Here is a 15,283-nt window from a genome sequence, read left to right on the forward strand (position 1 = left end):
CATTAACATTTAAAAGGCATTTGGACAAATACATGGATAGGAAAGATTTAGAAGGATATGGGGTTAGCATGGATGGGCATGTCAGCATGGACCAGTTTGGGCCGAAGGACCTGTCATCTGACTATGACTATCTACATTCACCATCTCATCCATACTGTGCTATGCTCTGCATGTTAAGGCCTGAGCTCTCCCCAACCTGACCAGCAACACTGTTTGGGACAAGAAAGACAGCTAAATCATTGCCCACATCTCTAGCTCATCAATCACAAGGAGCTCAACAAGTTGCTGGGAGGACAAACAGGAGGTCATGGCAGAGTCCTGTCCAACATTCAGGCTTTGCTGCTGCCCAGAAAATCCACCTCCAAGTAAGGAAAATAAATAAGATCAGGAAACAAAAAAAAACAGAAGACCTGGAATAGCAACTTGATAGTATCTGTTATTGAAAGAAAAGTTCCAAACTCCTGTATTTGCTGCTCCTCCAATCAAAACAGAACATTTCTTCAATTTTACCAAACACCTCTCCCACCCCTTTATAGAGCTTGAGGGCCATTTGTGAACTTTTCATGCATACTTTCCCCAGGAAAGGAGCTAGTTAAGATTAAAATGTAATCACAAGGACTGAAATTCAAACTACCGAGAGTTAGAAAATATAGGGCACACTTTATCCATCAGTATCCAGGGAAGAAGACATGCAAAAGTAGAGTTATGGTGACCTTGAATACCAACTAACCAGAATAAATAAGGAGAAAGATTTTTAAAACTTCTATGAAATTATCAATTAAGTGATACAACAGAAGCTAAGAAGTGAATAAAGATACAATCACTGTAGAGGCCAATGAGATTTTTTTTTAAATTCAAACTTTGTGAATAGCTGAAAGGATCACACAAGATCTTAAAAATGTGTTGCTGGAAAAGCGCAGCAGGTCAGGCAGCATCAAAGGAGAAGGAGAATCGACGTTTTGGGCATAAGCCCTTCTTATGCCCGAAACATCGATTCTCCTTCTCCTTTGATGCTGCCTGACCTGCTGCGCTTTTCCAGCAACACATTTTTAAGCTCTGATCTCCAGCATCTGCATTCCTCGCTTTCTCCTAGGATCACACAAGATCCCAAGTTGTATATCTTAATTATAGCATGCAAAGTAAAAGCAACACTGAATAAACACTTTCAGCAAATAATTTATAAAAAGAACCAAAATCAACTTTCTTTTAAGAACTGTTATTCACTTCTGGTTATACTTGTTTAAAAAACCGAAAGAACAGCAGACACTAGAAGTCAGAAACAAAAACAGAAATTTCTATAAAATCTCAGCAGGTCTGGCAGCATCTGTGGAGAGAAATTAGAGTTAATGTTTCAGGTGCAGTGACCCTTCTTCAGAACTGATTGCTATACTTTACTCTGTCTCTCAAGTGGACAGTTCATTTTTCAGGAATGAGTCCAAAATGATTCTTAGTTTACAGTAGAGATTTCTCAATCTTGCCAAAGTTATTAGATTTGTTCAAACCCTCGCAGGACATTGTTGCTTTGAGTGCAACATCCCACCTATGTCTTGTGTGGTCAAGTACAGAGATTGCTGCCTCCACGTCTCTGCTCGATCATATTCTCGCAGATTTACTCACGGTACAAGGGGAGGGTGTACAAAAGATGCTAATCGCCAGAGGCCATTCTTTTGGAACAAGGCTCCGAAAGAATTACCATAGAATCCTTGCAGTGTGGAAACAGGCCCATTGGCCCAACAAGTCCACTCCGATCCTTTGAAGTGCAACCCACCCACACCCATTCCCCTTCCCCTATATATACCCCTGACTAATGCATCTAATCTACACATCCCTGAATACAATGGGCAATTTAGTATGGCCAATTCACCTAGCTTGCACATCTTTGGACTGCAGGAGGAAACCGGAGCACTCAGGAAAACCACGCAGACACAGGGAGAACATGCAAACTCCACACAGACAGGTCACCTAAGGCTACAATCAAACCAGGGCCCCTGGCACTATGATGCAGCAGCGCTAACCACTGAGTCACCATGCTGCCCTGGTCAGTCAGTCAATTAGGATTTCCCTTTGGCAGGGCTCGTTCTAATCCTGCTATACTATACTTGAAATGCATTATTAGGACTCCTTAAATCAATTCCAGCCTTCTCTCCAACTGGAATTTAGCTTTCCCCTTTCCTCTATCCATCCATCCTGCCTTGGAAAGTTGCTACATTCTACATTAGAATTGAAAACTGCCATCATTCCTGAATCTAAACAAGGTTGGAAAATCATAGCCAAGACATCCACTTCAGTTATTGATTTCAAAACTCTGGGATGTAACACATCAGGTAATGGGAATTTAGCACTCAAGTTGCTACTACTTAGTCTCAAATTTAAAAAGGTTCAATTCCTCACTCTTTTTAAATCTCTCTATTTCCAATATGCAACTTGTGTAATCCGTAAAACCCACCACATAGACCAGATCCTCAATTACAATAGCAACCACCTCAACATCCACAAATGGAGCTGTGTCAGGACACTATTCAAAAGAGCCATGATACACTGCAACACACCAGAACTGCACAAGGAAGAGGAAGAACACTTAAAGTCTTTGTTAACAACAGATACCCCATCAGCTTCATCTGCCAATGCCTGTCCAATAGACAACACCAAGTCGACACTACCTACCAACACACTGGCCACCCTACTCTATGTGAAGAACATATCAGAACTAACTACCAGGCTGTTACAACCACTAGGTAGTATAGTAGCACACCAACCAACAGCCATGCTACGCCAACTACTTATCAGGACAAAGGACCCATACCCACAAGATGTAGGACCAGTATACAAAATCCTTCGCAACTGCAACAGGCACTACATCGGACAAACAGGAAGAAAACTTAGCTATCTGACTTTGCAAACACTAACCGGCAACTAAACAACATGATCCACTCGGCCTCATCTCTGTACACATAGACCAAGAGTGCCATCAATTTGAGTTTGACAGAGTAGCCATTTTTGGACAAGCCAACCAGAGACATGCAAGAGAGTTCTTGGAAGCCTAGTTTTCTACCAAAAAGACCATAAACAAATAAAGATAGACCCAGCGTACAAAACTGTTGCAGAGAAGACCTGGAAGCGACATGCACCATAACAGACTGTACCACGTAAAAACCAAGTGGGACAGAACAACAGCACTTCACAGAAGTCACACTGATGATGTTACCCAGCATGATAATGAAAAGTCTGCATGATAACCCAGCAGTTCGGCAATCTAACCAACTACCTCATCCACAACCTGAGCTACAGATTTTCACAAAAACCTTATACCTTTGTACTTGACCTGGTTTAACTTTAATATTCACTTTCAAACTGGACTTGGAATGTTTTCTTGACTATTACCCATTGGACTTTTTTTTTTACTATGATATTAGTAATCAGTTGCCACATTACATCAAGATAGATTTAGCCCCTGTTGATTCCACAAAGTATTACCCCAGGAAACACTTCACAAAACTTTTAGATAATTCCTGCCAATCTGCAACGAATTCTACAATGGCTGATAATTGACTCAAAGTACATTTTCATATGAAACACATGGGTCTGGTATCCAGGTAGAACTATTAATTAGCCATCCTCTGGAATCACACTGACCTATCCCCAAAGAAGAAAACTCTATTCTGGCTTGGAGTTAAATAGACAGTTAAAACAACATTTATAAAAGGCAGACATTGTCAGCATCTTCCTGGGTTGAGATAATTCATTTAACTGCAATTAACATAGCTGCTTGGGTCATTACTTAGGAGGTACGAATATCTTGTACCTTCTTCCCAGTAAAATCTGACCACCTTTTAGGCTTCAATTACGAAACCACCCAAGCAGCTATTTTGACAGGAAAGAAACAGGAACAGAAAGTTCTACACCGCTGGATAACTACACAGCATTGTTAGACATAGGGCAAAACAAATACATGAATCACATCTTAGTGGATAGCATATAATATCACCACAATGAAGATTAACAATCCAGAAGAACCAAAGTTGCTGAATGACTAACAGAAATTTTTATAACTTATACTTTTAACAAATAAACCTAAAATCAAGATAAACTAAACAGGGATTAACCGACTAAATACAGACCACACATTACAATTTGCAAATTGATATACTTCAGATTTACTTGGCCATCCTTTCAGCACATGCACAAACTTTACCCAAAGTCTTTCAAAGCTCAGACCTTCCTCAGGTAAAATTTCAGCTCCTGAGAATTTAGCCACTAATTTTTTAAAATCTATTAACATGATTTGATCAAAAGGAAATCCACAGGAACAAAAAACAAACTGCTGGAGAAATTCAGCATGTCTGGCAGCATCTGTGGAGAGACAACAGAGTTAGCATAGAGTTCAGTAACTGTTATTGGAACTCCAGTTCTGAGTTTCACCAGCAGCTTCAGGATTCCCAAAGCAGATTTGAATTTACTTAAGAGATCCACAGGTTTGGTTTTCACTTCTCCAGAACCTTAATGTTCTCAATGGCCTTAACAATGTTTAGCCACCCAGAGGAAAAGTTTCTATTGGGGGGGGGGTGAGAATGGGCAGATACTGGAGTAAGGTCAAAGGAGTAAGGGGGCTTCTGACAGTTTGCGAAGGAGTTGGGGTATGAAGTGGGGTCAGGGGGCAGGAGCAGAGGAGAGAGTGCTGGTTGTGCAGCTACCCATAAGTTACATAACTGTCAGTTGGATAATTTAATATAGGGTATTTGCCTAGAAGTTTAAACTTTTTGACAATTCCCATATATTTAAGTGCCTCAGGAGTCCCAACACACCTTTGGAGTTATGTCATGTCTAGTCTCTAACCATCTGGTTTCAGGAAGATCTAAGCCAATATGGCTTACATTTGAATGTAACCAGATAAAGTGGGGAGGCAATGGATTTGCGGTATTATCATTGGACTATTAATCTGGAGACCCAGTTAATGTCTGGAGACATTGGCTCAAATTCCACCCATGGCAAAAGATGGAATTTAAATTCAATAAAAATCTGGAATTACAAGATGATGACCTTTAGTCCATTGCTGACTGTAAAAAAAAAAACCCACCTAGTTCATTAGTGTCCTTCAGGGAAGGAAACTGCCAACCTTACCTGGTCGAGCCAACATGCGACTCCAGACACAATTATGTGGTTGACTCTTAACTGCCCTCTGGGCAATTAAGGATGGGTATTAAATGCTGACCTATGAATATAAAAGATGCTTTCTGAAAACAATATATTTGGAGATAAGACTATGTAATTTAAAACAACCATGGCTTTGGAATTTTCCTCACTTTATGCTTGCGTGTCGTTGCATTAGTTACCTCTTCCACTGAAGGTGGGTAGATATGATGTTTTATACATAAACTAAGATGCATTCCAATTAAACTTGGGAGGGTATGGCCAAATGAAGAGTTAGTTTGACAAAGATACAGACCTGGACATTGGAATTTTAATGATTCATTTATATCGTGAGATAGGGCAAACTAATTTAAGAATGTTGTGGACTACTTTGCTTAGAACACTTTTGATTAGGTTACTTACAGTGTGGAAACAGGCCCTTCGGCCCAACCAGTCCACACCGACCCGCCGAAGCGCAACCCACCCATTCCCCTACATTTACCCCTTTACCTAACACTACGGGCAATTTAGCATGGCCAATTCACCTGACCTGCACATCTTTGGACTGTGGGAGGAAACCGGAGCACCCGGAGGAAACCCATGCAGACACGGGGAGAACGTGCAAACTCCACACAGACAGTCGCCTGAGTCGGGAATTGAACCCGGGTCTCTGGCGCTGTGAGGCAGCAGTGCTAACCACTGTGCCACCGTGCCGCCGAAATTCCTTTATAATGTCCTGGATGGTCTCAACTGCTGTGATACAATTTATCACAGTTGTTCACAGTTCTCAGAGCAGAATTATGATTTCCTGAACTCTACTCAAACGGAACACCTGCATTGGTTTTTTCACTTTAGTGGTTAAAATCTGAAGGAAAAACTGAGTAATTCTAATGATTTTGAGTTAACACAGCATGGTTGAGGCATTTAGAGTCAGAGTCATATAGCATGGAAGCAGACCCTTCGGTCCAACTCAGCCACGCCAACCAGATACCTAAATTAATCTCATCCCATTTGCCAGCATTTGGCCTATATCCCTCTAAATCCTTCCTATTCATATATCCATCCAGATGCCTTTTCAGTGTTGAAATTCGACCTACCTCACCACATCCTGTTTGCTCTAATGTGTGCACTTTTGTTGCTTGAGATGGATTATTATTGGTCAACAACTGCATTGTCAACCTACCAAGACAATAGAAGGTTAATCAAAATGGAATTGCTAACCATGAATGGTCATGTACCTATGACAGATTTCATCGAATCCCTACCGTATGGAAGCAGGCTGTTCAGCCCGTTGACCCTCTGAATAGCATCCCACCCAGACCTATTCCCCTACTCCATTCCTACAACCCTGCATTTCCCATGGCTAATCCACTTAACCTACACATCCCTGTACACAATGGGCAATTTAACATGGCTAATCCACCTAACCTGCACCTCTGTGGGAGGAAACCCATGCAGATACGGGAAGAATGTGCAAACGCCAGACAGATTGTCGCCCAAAGGTTGAATCAAACCTGGATCTCTGGTGTTGTGAGGCAGCAGCACCAACCACAGAGCCACTGCACCACCCTTTTTTCATTTTGATTTCCTATAAGCACTCCTTTAAAAGGTCATCTTCAAAGTTTTTCATGCATTTGCAATGGATATTTTATATTCAAGAGATACTAATTAAATAACTTTTAAATTAAATACATTTGCTCTGCATGACAAACATGAAGTCTATTTGCATATCATACATTCTAATTTTAAGCAAACTGTTGAATTAAAGAAATTTAAATCTAGTTAGAGTTCACAAAGCCAGATATCGACCTTTAGTATTACTATGGTGTCAGAGAGACTAGTGTAAAGCCAGATTATTGCAAAACAATGCTAACTTGCTAATAATGATCTATTAAATAACCAGTTCAATTACTGTGCTGTAATCTACAAAGCAGAACTAATTCCATTAACTTCAATGCCAAACATTTACTCCACTAAAACACCCATTAACATTTAAAAGTATCCAATAAAATGGAAATAACCATTTAGCTTGCATACCTATAAAAATCATTTACCCACATTTATTATGGTAATGCAAGTAACAAAAAAAAATTTAACCTTCACTTTTGCCCAGGTAAACTACTAGGGCAGAAACGCTTAAAAATATTCTTCCCACAGCCTTGCTCTGTCCCTACTAGCTGTATTCTTTGCTGTCACATTTATACAATTTTCACTTAGAAGCGGTGGCCTCTGCCCAAAACTGTTGGATGCTGCCTGAACTGCTGTGCTTTTCCAGCACCACTCTAATCTAGAATCTGGTTTCCAGCATCTGCAGTCCTTGTTTTTAACCAAAACTGTTGGACCATTCCATGTTCCAATAACCTTCCCTCCTCAGAATAACTTCAAAAAATTAATTTTTCATGACTAACACATCGAGATAGTATTTGTCTACTCACTCTCAAACCTAACATGTTAATCTGTTAGCCTGCTTTGCTTCAATGAAAATTGTTCATATAATAAAGTCATTCCCTATAATTATATCTTTAGCATAATCCCAGTCATTCTGAATGCTTTGCAACAGCTTTATTACCTTTCTACATAAAATTCAATTTATTTCATCTGATTGTACAAACCTAATGGAAATAAAAATTGTTGTAATCACCTACTTTCGCGGAATTAGAACCACATGGAACCAAATTTGAAGTTTAAAAAAAAAATCAGTGCATTCATCCATATTTCTGTCTTTTCCTTGTTTTTCCCTCCTAAACTAAACAACCACTTTCCTAGTGACATCGATCACATGCTCAAACCAATAACGCCTTCAAAAAGGCTTTTAAAATCTTTCATTGAATACTTTTCTTTGGTGTTAATTTGAGATTTATCCATCCAGTTCAAATAAAAGAATGATATAAATTGTGGTTTATATATATTTAATCATTTTTTGTGCAGATTTTGCACTGGTGCTAAGTGCGTTTGGGTCTGTGTATACAAAGGGGATTTAGTGATCATCTTGTCAAAGTTTGAGGACACTTTTTTGAACCAGTATGAGTATGCATGCTCCTGGACTGATAAAGGAGATTTGGAGAAAGACAGGACTGAGGAAGATTCCTGAAGGGCTTATGCTCGAAATGTCGACTCTCCAGCTCCTCGGATGCTGTCTGACTGGCTGTGCTTTTCCAGCACCACACAGTTTTTGATAATGGGAATTTGCTTGCATTGAGCGTATTTTATAATTGGACACAGTAAGCTTTGAAGCCATTAACTTGCTTTCTGCTTAGAAGAATTAAAAACAGCTTGAAAAGCTTTTAGGTTCAGATCATAGAAGTCTCGATGGAGCTTACATGCATGAAACAATTTCTCCTGGGCAAAGGAGTTTGTTTATAACAGTTAGGAAACACACCACCTTAGCGCAAGTGTCTTAAGGGTCCAGCCTAAGGTGTTTAGGTAGAACCCCGAAGGGGTCATTTGAAGCTAAGAAAGTTTAAACTCAGTTGTCAGTAATGAAGGCAGGCAAACAAATTTTCAAGACCAAAAATGGGAAAAAAACCACTAAGTCAAACCTATAGACGTGACAGAAATGGCAACACTCTCTGCTGTTCCAGTTTGATAAAGTTGTGGTGTTTGGATAGATGGGATTATATTTTGATAATTTAAAATATTTAAAATTGTGATTTATGTAAACTGTTTGATGTTATCTTCATTTATTTTGCATACCTTGTTTCATCATTAAAATCAAATCTTCCATACTGCATACCTGTGTTTCAGTGAAAGTAGTTTTTTTTAGAAAATGCCCTCTCAGATTTCAGTCTTGGATCTGACCTGCCCAGTACTAACATCAGCTAGCATTATAAACTGAAATATCACAAAAAATGACTGACCATTGACCCGATGTGTACTAGATTAGATTAGATTACTTACAGTGTGGAAACAGGCCCTTCGGCCCAACAAGTCTCCACCGCCCCGCCGAAGCGCAACCCACCCATACCCCTACATCTACCCCTTACCTAACACTATGGGCAATTTAGCATGGTCAATTCACCTGACCTGCACATCTTTGGACTGTGGGAGGAAACCGGAGCACCCGGAGGAAACCCACGGAGACATGGGGAGAACGTGCAAACTCCACACAGTCAGTCGCCCGGGTCTCTGGCGCTGTGAGACAGCAGTGCTAACCATTGTGCCACCGTGCCGCCCACAGATGATGCAGACTCAGAGAGCTTAAGGTGAAGAAATCCTAGACAGCAGTGATCATAAGGTGATAGAATTCACCATGCAGTTGAGACAGAGGCTTGAATTAGATGTAACAGTATTACAATTGAATAAGTACAAAGGCATGAGGAAAGATCTGGCCAGGGTTGATTGGAAGAGAAGCCAAGCAGCAAAGAGTGTGGAACAGCAATGGCAGAAATCTCTGGGGTCAATTCGGCAGGCACAGCAGGAAATCATCACAAGGAAGAAGAAACATTCTAAGGGAAGGAGGCAGCAGTGGCTGACAAGAAAAAGCACACAATCTGGTGAAGATAAATGGGAACCCTTCAAAAAAAAAAGCAGCAAAAGACAACTTTAAAAAAAAGCTATGGGTGGTGGAGGGAGGGTGGAATAAGATGAAATACAGTGGCTCAGTGGTTACCACTGTTGCTTCACACCACCAGGGACACTGCTTCGATTCAAGCCTCGGGCGACCATCTGTTTGGAGTTTGCACATTCGCCCAGTGTCTGCATGGGTTCGCTGCAGGATGCTCCGGTTTCCTCTCAAAATCCAAAGATGTGCAGTTTAGGTGAATATGCCATACTAAATTGCCCATAGTGTTCATGGATGTGCAGGTCAGGTGCATTAGTTAGGGGTAAATGTAGAGTATAGGTTCAGAGAACGGTCTGGGTGGGTTACTCTTTGGAGGATCGATGTGGACTTGTTGGGCCGAAGGACCTGTTTCCACACTGTAGGGATTCTATGATTCTATACAAGGGCGAGCTAGCTAATAATATAAAAGACTGCAACAGTTTTATTAGATTATAAAAAAGGAGAGAATGAGGCAAGAGTGGACATTGGACTGCTGGAAAGGCGCCTGGAGAAGTAGTATCGGTCAGAGTTATAGCCACAGAAATAGACCCTTAGGTCCAACTAGTCCATGCCAACCAAGTTTCCACGAAACGAGTCATATTTGCCTGCATTTGGCCCATATCTCTCTAAACCTTTCCTATTCATGTACTTGTCCAAAAAGGTATTTTAAATGTTCGAACTGTACTTGCATCTACCACCTCCTCAGGCAATTCATTCCACAAACGAACCATCTTCTGATGAGGTGGCCCCTCAGGTCCCCTTTAAATCTTTCTCCTCACCTTAAAATTATGCCCTCCAGTTTTGAATTCCCTTATCCTAGGGAAAAAAACTTTTCTGTCACCTTATCTATGTCCTTCATGATTTTATAAGTCTCTGTAACGTCACCTCTCAATCTCCTATGCTCCAGTGAACGAAGTCACAGCCTATTCTTTATAATTCAAACCTTCCTATCCCAGCAACATCCTCGTAAACCTTTTCTGAACCCTTTCCAATTTAACAATATCCTTCCTCTAGGAGGGCAACCAGAACTGTATACAGCACTCCAAAAGTGACCACACCAACATCCTGTACAACCTCAACATGACATCCCAACTCCTCAACTCAAAAGGTCTAAGCAAAGAAGGCAAGTGTGCTAAACACCTTAACCACCCTACCTGTGACACAGCTTTTAAAGAAGTACCTGAACCTCTAGTTCTGTTTGACAAGATTACCCAGGTCCCTACCATTAACTGTATAAGTCCTGCCCTTGTTCCTCGTACCAAAATGCAATACCGCGCATTTATCCAAATTAAATTCCATCTGCTACTCCTCAGCCCATTGATCAAATTGATTAAAATCCCTTTTCAATCTCAGATAATCCTCTTCAATGTCCACTATAGGCAGAGGAATTGAATGAATACTTTGCAGTCTTCACGATGGAAGACACCAATGGCATATCAGAACATCAAGAGATTAGTGACAGAGCTAAGCGTAGTGCCATCACTAATGAAAAGGTGCTAGAGAAGCTGAAAGGTCTGAAGTTAGATAAATCACACAGACCAGGGAACTATAGATCAGTGAGCCTGACCTCTGTGGTGGGCAAGTTGTTGGAGGGAATCCTGAGGGACAGGATGTACATGTATTGGGAAAGGCAAGGACTGATTAGGGATAGTCAACGTGGCTTTCTGCAAGGGAAATCATGTCTCACAAACTTGATTTGAGTTTTTTGAAGAAGTAACAAAGAAGATTGATGAGGGCAGAGCGGTAGATGTGATCTATATGGACTTCAGTAAGGTGTTTGAGAAGGTTCTCCATGGGAGACTGATTAGCAAGATTAGATCTCCTGGAATACAGGGAGAACTAGCCATTTGGATACAGAACTGGCTCAAAGGTAGAAGACAGAGGGTGGGGGTGAAGGGTTGTTTTTCAGACTGGAGGCCTGTGACCAGTGGAATGCCACAAGGATGGGTGCTGGGTCCTCTACGTTTTGTCATTTACATAAATGATTTGGATGTGAGCTTAAGAGGTACAGTTAGTAAGTTTGCAGATGACACCAAAATTGGAGGTGTAGTGAACAACGAAGAGGGTTACCTCAGATTACAAAAGAATCTTGACCAGATGGGCTAATGGGCCAAGTGGCAGATGGAGGTTAATTCAGATAAATGCGAGGTGCTGCATTTTGTGAAATCAAATCTTAGCAGGACATACACACTTAATGGTAAGGTCCTAGGGACTGTTGCTGAACAATGAGACCTTGGAGTGCAGGTTCATAGCTCCTTGAAAGTGAAGTTGCAGGTAGATAGGATAGTGAAGGCAGCTTTCCTTTATTGGTCAGAGTATTGAGTACAGGAGTTGGAAGGTCATGTTGTGGCTGTACAGGGGGATCGGGAAGTCCAGAACTAGAGAGCATAGGTTTAGGGTGAGGGGAAAGATATAAAAGAGACCTAAGGGGCAACGTTTTCTCACAGAGGGTGGTACAGGTATGGAATGAGCTGCCAGAGGAAGTGGTGGAGGCTGGTACAATTGCAACATTTAAAAGGCATTTGGATGGGTATATGAATAGGAAGGGCTTGGAGGGATATAGGCCGGGTGCTGGCAGGTGGGACTAGATTGGGTTGGGATATCTGGTCGGCATGGACGGATTGGACCGAAGGGTCTATTCCCGTGCTGTACATCTCTATGACTGATGAACTACACCCCAGGGTTCTCAAGGACATAGCTGCAGAGATTGCTGGTAGTGATCCTTCAAGAATCACTGGAGTCAGGGAGGGCCCTAGAGAACTGGAAAATGGCCAATGTAAGATCCCTTTTAAGGAGGGAGGCAGGCAGGCAGAAGATTATAGGTCAGTTCATTATTAACGGTGGAGAACATGAAATACTTGGAAATGCATGGTAAAATAGCACTGACTTAGAATGATTTCATCAAGGGGAGGTCATGCCTGAAACATCTATTAGATATCTTTGAAGAGGTTAACGAGCAAGCTAGAAAAAGAAGAGCAATGGACATGATCTTTTTGGATTTCCGGAGGACTTTTGACAAGGTGCTGAGCAGGAAGCTGCTAAATAAAGGTAAGAGCCCATGGTTTTGCATTGTGAGACAGGGTCACTGGACCAAAAACATTAACTGCTCTTCACAGATGCTGCCAGACCTGCTGAGCCTTTCCAACAACTTCTGTTTTTGTTGTCCATGACTTGAGGGCAAGATGCTGGCATAAACAGAGGACTGGCTGACTGGTAGAAAGCAGAGTCTGGGAAGAAAGTGCTGGATATATAGTTAGGGATAGTAGCCAGTGGAGTTCCACAGAGATCAATGCTAAGACAACTATTCAAGCTATAAGTAACAATATAGACAATGGAACTGAGGGCATTGTTGTTAAGCTTACATATGACACAAAGATAGGTGGAGGGGCAGAGTATTGGGGAAGCAGGGAGGCTGCCGAAGGATTTGGTCAGGCTAAAGGGCAAAGAGGTGGATGGAATTTAACATGGGAAAGTGTAACATTACACACTTCAGTATTAAGAGGTGGTTATAGGCTACTTTCTAAATGGGGAAAGGCTTTGGAACCTGCAATACAAGGGCCTTGGGAGTCCTAGCTTATGTTTTTTTAAGGTTACATGCAGATTCTGTTTACAATTAGGAAGGCAAATACAATGCTTGCATTCATTTCAAGAGGACTAGAATACAACAGCAGAGATGTGCTGCCAAGGGTACACAAGGCACTGGTCATGTGGAATACTGAGAGCAGTCCTATCCCTAAGGAAGGATGCACTGGCCTTGGAAGGCAGTCCAGAGGAGGTTCACAAGAATGATCCTAAGGATGAAGGGCTTGACATATTAGGAGTGGGGTTGAGGACTCCTGGTCTGTACTTAATGTAATTTAGAAGGATATGGGGGGAAAATTGGATTAAAATGTACAGAATACTGAGAGGCCTGGATAGAGTGGATATGGAGAAGTTGTTTCCACTAGGAAAGACTAAGACTGAAGTGCACAGCCTCAGTCAAGGGACAACCCTTTAGAAAATGAGGAGGAGGAATTTCTTCACAAGGTGGTGCATTTGTGGAACTCATTGTTCTGTAGCAATGTGGAGGTCAAGTCATTGAGTCTTCACGACTAATACATAAACTCTTTATGAGAAGGGGATCAAAGATTACAGAGAAAAGACAAAAGAATGGGGTGGAGAAACAAATCAGCCATAATTGAATGGCTGAGCAGACTCGATGGGCCTAATTCTGCTCCTATTTCTCATAGTCTACAGGACCATTAATCTTTAACTGACACATCAACACCCATTTATATTACGTAAGAAAAATACTGTTTTTTTGGCCAAACCAATGACGTCATTCAACATTTCTCAAATGGAGGAGGAAAAAGAGAGAGAGAGAATTCCATCTTGGATTAAACAGCCATTATGGGGGGGGGGGGGGGGGGGGGAGGGGGGGGGGATTCCAGGGCCCTACTTACACTGTCCCTGCTGATACTGTAAATCACATTTTAACCAACTTTCATTCTACATTAACAATATGATCATTACCTCTATACGTGGCACTTATCTGTCTCCCCTCATCTTGTTTGGTGGGAGTCAGGTTTCAAGATAACACACTTGGTATAGGAAAGTGACAAGTGAAGAGCTGGGAAAACAATGTCGTCATAATTATTAAATCAGGCTCAGGACATGGCATTGACAGTCAAAAGAACACCAATACTGAAATGAGAGAAAATAGGTTCCTGACTTAAATCAAAGATTTATAATTGCCTTTTACTATTAGACAATTTGTAAACACATTTCTAAAGCTAAAAGTCTTGAACCAAAAGATGACAATCCACCCCACCTTGACCTATTTTGAAAAATGCAATATGAAGCAGCCTTACCAGATTGCAAGATTTATGTAAACAAGAAAACATGCTGACCTATGATGGTACACTTTAGTTTGGAAAAATATTATCCAGTTTATCCTACCCCCACGGCCCCTCAACCTCCAATCTTACAATTTTTATTTGTCTTGTATGCACAAATACTCAAGCTCAATTGGAGGGCATTGTATTCACTGAATTTTGTCAGAAAGTGGCATCCGTGTAACCTTTTTTGTTTCCTCCTTAATTCTAAGGCTGGTTGAAGTAAATATATTATGGAATAGGAGAAAATACTTTGAAAATTTGACAGACTGAGGAGTGCACTGAATAGATAACAAATGAATCTTCATCCTACAACTAACATGAGCTACACAAAATCTCTACAACGAGTGAGATTACATATTGTTCAGCACAGAATTGCACCCATAAAATTAATCATTCAACAGGGAAAAAACACCAGAGCATAGACAAGTATAATTCAAAAGAACAAAGACAGTGTTTGAAATCAACAATGAGCACAATTCACAAATATTTCAAACATATACAGATCTTTGGACTGAACAGGTTCAGTCACTGGTCATTTCTCAAAAGGTACACTTGTTAATTACACTTTAATTATGTATACTTATATGCAGATGGATGAGTATTAAAGTAGAATTCACTTGTGCCAGAATACATAAAATCAAAAAGGGTTTTGTGGTAGAGAGGTAGTTTGGGTCAGAAGATCCAGGTTGATGCCTTCTGTAGTGTCCTGGTGTCCTAGTTGCAGACTCTTTCCAGAATT

The 15,283-nt window shown here is 41.0% G+C and overlaps 1 protein-coding gene across 1 annotated transcript in view; it reads right to left on the reverse strand.

Moving 5' to 3' along the window:
• Positions 1-15,283, reverse strand: part of LOC122554590 (F-box/WD repeat-containing protein 7-like) — a 163,288-nt gene that overhangs the window by 119,732 nt on the left and 28,273 nt on the right. The gene's annotated exons all lie outside the window — the stretch shown is intronic.

Source organism: Chiloscyllium plagiosum, chromosome 1 (genome assembly GCF_004010195.1).
Source record: "Chiloscyllium plagiosum isolate BGI_BamShark_2017 chromosome 1, ASM401019v2, whole genome shotgun sequence".
Lineage (NCBI taxonomy): Eukaryota > Metazoa > Chordata > Chondrichthyes > Orectolobiformes > Hemiscylliidae > Chiloscyllium > Chiloscyllium plagiosum.